The following is a 6,000-nucleotide window of genomic DNA, read 5'->3' as shown; positions in this document are numbered from 1 at the left end:
GAAAGTATTACCTGAATCCACTATTTTAAAAACATCTTTACTGTATAGACGCCAACATGATGTATACAATAATTCATATAGAAAACATCTTTACTGTATTGAAGCCAACATGTCGTATAGAATCATTCATATACCGGTATTTCCTAATCTTGTATGTAATATCTATCCATTTATATTCTCAATGTCTCCTTTTCATATGTTTTTAACACAAGAAGCTAAAATGGTTCTTAGAGGCATTTTTTATCTTTGCTGAGGAGGGAGGTGATGAACCGTACATGTTCTGTGTGTCATGTTCTGTTTTGTCATGTTCTTCATGTTCAAATACATTTAAACTCAGTTTTTCACAATTTCCTGACATTTAATCCTAGTAAAAATTCCCTGTCTTAAGTCAGTTAGGATCACCACTTTATTTTAAGAATGTGAAATGTCAGAATAATAGTAGAGAGAATGATTTATTTCAGCTTTTATTTCTTTCATCACATTCCCAGTGGGTCAGAAGTTTACATACACTCAATTAGTATTTGATAGCATTGCCTTTAAATTGTTAAACTTGGGTCAAACGTTTCGGGTAGCCTTCCACAACCTTTCCACAATAAGTTGGGTGAATTTTGGCCCATTCCTCCTGACAGAGCTGGTGTAACTGAGTCAGGTTTGTAGGTCTCCTTGCTCGCACACGCTTTTTCAGTTCTGCCCTCACATTTTCTATAGGATTGAGGTCAGGGCTTTGTGATGGCCACTTCAATACCTTGACTTTGTTGTCCTTAAGCCATTTTGCCACAACTTTGGAAATATGCTTGGGGTCATTGTCCATTTGGAAGACCCATTTGCGACCAAGCTTTAACTTCCTGACTGATGTCTTGAGATGTTGCTTCAATATATCCACATAATTTTCCTTCCTCATGATGCCATCTATTTTGTGAAGTGCACCAGTCCCTCCTGCAGCAAAGTACCCCCACAGCATGATGCTGCCACCCCCGTGCTTCACGGTAGGGATGGTGTTCTTCGGCTTGCAAGCCACCCCCTTTTTCCTCCAAACATAACGATGGTCATTATGACCAAACAGTTCTATTTTTGTTTCATCAGACCAGAGGACATTTCTCCAAAAAGTAAAAAGTAAGATCTTTGTCCCCATGTGCAGTTGCAAACCGTAGTCTGGCATTTTTATGGTGGTTTTGAAGCAGTGGCTTCTTCCTTACTGAGCGGCCTTTCAGGTTATGTCGATATAGGACTCGTTTTACTGTAGATACTTTTGTACCTGTTTCCTCCAGCATCTTCACAAGGTCCTTTGCTGTTGTTCTGGGATTGATTTGCACTTTTTGCACCAAAGTACGTTCATCTCTAGGAGACAGAACGCGTCTCCTCCCTGAGCGGTATGATGGCTGCATGGTCCCATGGTGTTTATACTTGCGTACTATTGTTTGTATAGATGAACGTGGTGCCTTCAGGCGTTTGGAAATTGCTCCCAAGGATGAACCAGACTTGTGGAGGCACTGAGTTTGAAGGTAGGCCTTGAAATACATCCACAGGTACACCTCCAATTGACTCAAATTATGTCAATTAGCCTATCAGAAGCTTCTAAAGCCATGACATAATTTTCTGGAATTTTCCAAGCTGTTTAAAGGCACAGTCAACTTAGTGTATGTAAACTTCTGACCCACTGGAATTGTGATACATTGAATTATAAGTTAAATAATCTGTCTGTAAACAATTGTTGGAAAATGTACTTGTGTCATGCACAAAGTAGATGTCCTAACCGACTTGCCAAAACTATAGTTTGTTAACAAGAAATTTGTGGAGTGGTTGAAAAACGAGTTTTAATGACTCCAACTTAAGTTTATGTAAACTTCCGACTTCAACTGTAGATCCTCAGTGTCTTCTAGGTTGAAGATGTTGTCTGTCTTTGAGACCAGCAACAGTCTGCTGGGAATCTGCACTCTGAGAACCACTCCAAAAGAAAACCCCTGAATAGTCCATGCATGTGGTCAGACAGGAATCTGTCTCGTCAGCTCATTCCCTAAGATCATAGTCTGTAGAAAGATGCCATGTTTGCGAAGAGATTTAGTTCTGACAAAGTTTGAACAAACTGACTATTGGCATATTGTGGCTACAGTTCTGCATTATGTCTGAGCAATGAATCAACAGCAATATGGATAAAGTGTAACGGATAATCAATCAAGTCCTTTACAGAAATACAACATTCATAATAATCTAGAGTTGTAATTGGCATTAACAATACAGTTGTAATTGGCATTAACAATACAGTTGTAATTGGCATTAACAATACAGTTGTAATTGGCATTAACAATACAGTTGTAATTGGCATTAACAATACAGCTGTAATTGGCATTAACAATACAGTTGTAATTGGCATTAACAATACAGTTGTAATTGGCATTAACAATACAGTTGTAATTGGCATTAACAATACAGTTGTAATTGGCATTAACAATACAGTTGTAATTGGCATTAACAATACAGTTGTAATTGGCATTAACAATACAGTTGTAATTGGCATTAACAATACAGTTGTAATTGGCATTAACAATACAGCTGTAATTGGCATTAACAATACAGTTGTAATTGGCATTAACAATACAGCTGTAATTGGCATTAACAATACAGTTGTAATTGGCATTAACAATACAGCTGTAATTGGCATTAACAATACAGTTGTAATTGGCATTAACAATACAGCTGTAATTGGCATTAACAATACAGTTGTAATTGGCATTAACAATACAGTTGTAATTGGCATTAACAATACAGCTGTAATTGGCATTAACAATACAGTTGTAATTGGCATTAACAATACAGCTGTAATTGGCATTAACAATACAGTTGTAATTGGCATTAACAATACAGTTGTAATTGGCATTAACAATACAGCTGTAATTGGCATTAACAATACAGTTGTAATTGGCATTAACAATACAGTTGTAATTGGCATTAACAATACAGCTGTAATTGGCATTAACAATACAGTTGTAATTGGCATTAACAATACAGCTGTAATTGGCATTAACAATACAGTTGTAATTGGCATTAACAATACAGCTGTAATTGGCATTAACAATACAGCTGTAATTGGCATTAACAATACAGTTGTAATTGGCATTAACAATACAGTTGTAATTGGCATTAACAATACAGCTGTAATTGGCATTAACAATACAGTTGTAATTGGCATTAACAATACAGTTGTAATTGGCATTAACAATACAGCTGTAATTGGCATTAACAATACAGCTGTAATTGGCATTAACAATACAGTTGTAATTGGCATTAACAATACAGTTGTAATTGGCATTAACAATACAGCTGTAATTGGCATTAACAATACAGTTGTAATTGGCATTAACAATACAGCTGTAATTGGCATTAACAATACAGCTGTAATTGGCATTAACAATACATTAAATGTTAAGATTGAGAATAATTGGAATAGTAATGACATTGATTGTAATGTGTGAGATGGTTAACTGTTAAAAGTCTTCTCTCTGGTGGATAAATAAAGTATTATTGTTCCACCTAGCAACAACCCTGAACAACAAGCCTGATGTGGAATATGTCAGTATATTTCTCCACTGTGAAGATCCCCTTCACTAAACTGAATAGAGCAAAGAGCCTCCAGTTAGAGGACTTCCTGTACACAGCTGACAACACTACCTGTTGACTCAGTGGTGCCACCTGCAGGCTGGAGTCTTTTAGTCAAATTTCAACATATGCTTCATCAAACGTCTCAATCATTTAATATTTATTATAATTTGATATTGTACAACCAGTTATTGTAATCCTGGCAAGATATAATTTGATATTGTACAAACAATTATTGTAATCCTGGCAATATATAATTTGATATTGTACAAACAATTATTGTAATCCTGGCAATATATAATTTGATATTGTACAAACAATTATTGTAATCCTGGCAATATATGTTTCTGTATAGATGTGGCAGAATGACCATGTAAGGCCCAGAATCACTTGATCTTCTAATCTAACACACATACATACTATTAACAACAATACTATCTCCTTACATTGGTCACATTTTCTTCCACTAACACAGACCCATATCTGGTGAACTCTAGTGACCTCCAGTTGAGAACATTCCCTGGCCTGACCCTTGACAAGGCACCATGTGTGATAATGAATGCCATTAGGGGAGAGGGGGAGAGAGAGAGAGGGGGAGGGGAGGGGGGAGGAGAGGGAGAGGGGGAGAGAAAGAGGGGGGAGGGAGAGAGAGAGGGGGAGGGGGAGGGGGAGGGGAGGAATAGAGAGGAGGAGAGAGAGAGAGAGGGGGAGGGGGGGGGGGGGGGGGGAGGGATGGAGGTGGGAGGGAGAGAGAGAGGGGGAGGGATAGGAGAGAGAGAGGGGGAGGGGGATAGAGAGAGAGAGGGAGGGGGAGGGGGATAGTGAGAGAGGGAGGGAGAGGAATAGAGAGAGAGAGGGGGAAGGAGGGATAGATAGAAAGGGAGGGATAGAGAAAGAGGGGTGGGGGAGAGGGAGGGAGGGAGGGAGAGAGGGAGGGAGGGAGAGAGAGAGGGAGGGATATAGAGAGTGAGAGAGAGTGGGAGGGGGAGGGAGAGAGACACTACGGAAAAAGAAGGAACAGCATGTCAGAAATCAGCTCAATGTAATTGAAGAATCCATAGACTCTAACCACTTCTGGGAAAATTGGAAAACACTAAACAAACAACAACACGAAGAGCTATCTATCCAAAACGGAGATGTATGGGTAAACCACTTCTCCAATCTTTTTGGCCCTATAACAGAGAACAAACAGCAAAAAAATATACATGATCAAATGCAAATCTTAGAATCAACTATTAAAGACTACCAGAACCCACTGGATTCTCCAATTACATTGAATGAACTACAGGACAAAATACAAACCCTCCAACCCAAAAAGTCCTGTGGTGTTGATGGTATCCTCAATGAAATGATAAAATATACAGACCACAAATTTCAATTAGCTATACTTAAACTCTTTAACATCATCCTTAGCTCTGGCATCTTCCCCAATATTTGGAACCAAGGACTGATCACCCCAATCCACAAAAGTGGAGACAAATTTGACCCCAATAACTACCGTGGGATATGCGTCAACAGCAACCTTGGGAAAATCCTCTGCATTATCATTAACAGCAGACTAGTTCATTTCCTCAGTGAAAACAATGTACTGAGCAAATGTCAAATTGGTTTTTACCAAATTACCGCATCGACAGACCACGTATTCACCCTGCACACCCTAATTGACAAACAAACAAACCAAAACAAAGGCAAAGTCTTCTCATGCTTTGTTGATTTCAAAAGCTTTTGACTCAATTTGGCATGAGGGTCTGCTATACAAATTGATGGAAAGTGGGGTTGGGGGAAAAACATACGACATTATAAAATCCATGTACACAAACAACAAGTGTGCGGTTAAAATTGGCAAAAAACACACACATTTCTTTCCACAGGGCCGTAGGGTGAGACAGGGATGCAGTTTAAGCCCCACCCTCTTCAACATATATATCAACGAATTGGCGAGGGCACTAGAACAGTCTGCAGCACCCGGCCTCACCCCTACTAGAATCTGAAGTCAAATGTCTTCTGTTTGCTGATGATCTGGTACTTCTGTCACCAACCAAGGAGGGCCTACAGCAGCACCTAGATCTTCTGCACAGATTCTGTCAGACCTGGGCCCTGACAGTAAATCTCAGTAAGACAAAAATAATGGTGTTCCAAAAAGGTCCAGTTGCCAGGACCACAAATACAAATTCCATCTAGACACCGTTGCCCTAGAGCACACAAAAAACTATACATACCTCGGCCTAAACATCAGCGCCACAGGTAACTTCCACAAAGCTGTGAACGATCTGAGAGACAAGGCAAGAAGGGCCTTCTATGCCATCAAAAGGAACATAAAATTTGACATACCAATTAGGATCTGGCTAAAAATACTTGAATCAGTTATAGAACCCATTGCCCTTTATGGTTCTGAGGTCTGGGGTC

At 39.3% G+C, this 6,000-nt stretch overlaps 1 protein-coding gene across 3 annotated transcripts in view; it reads left to right on the top strand.

Annotated features, from left to right (window-relative positions):
* The window catches only part of LOC121584835 (G protein-coupled receptor 137Ba), an 18,335-nt gene extending 17,988 nt beyond the window's left edge, over positions 1 to 347 (top strand). For all 3 annotated transcript variants that reach the window (XM_041901003.2, XM_041900993.2, XM_041900983.2), the window contains one exon: positions 1 to 347. This exon is cut by the window's left edge and continues 486 nt beyond it. The gene's annotated coding sequence lies outside the window, so the exon portion shown is untranslated.
* The last annotated feature ends 5,653 nt before the right edge of the window (positions 348 to 6,000 follow it).

Source organism: Coregonus clupeaformis, chromosome 1 (assembly GCF_020615455.1).
Source record: "Coregonus clupeaformis isolate EN_2021a chromosome 1, ASM2061545v1, whole genome shotgun sequence".
NCBI lineage: Eukaryota > Metazoa > Chordata > Actinopteri > Salmoniformes > Salmonidae > Coregonus > Coregonus clupeaformis.
Note: the sequence above shows the minus strand (reverse complement) of the source record. Positions and strands in the feature narration are given on the sequence as shown.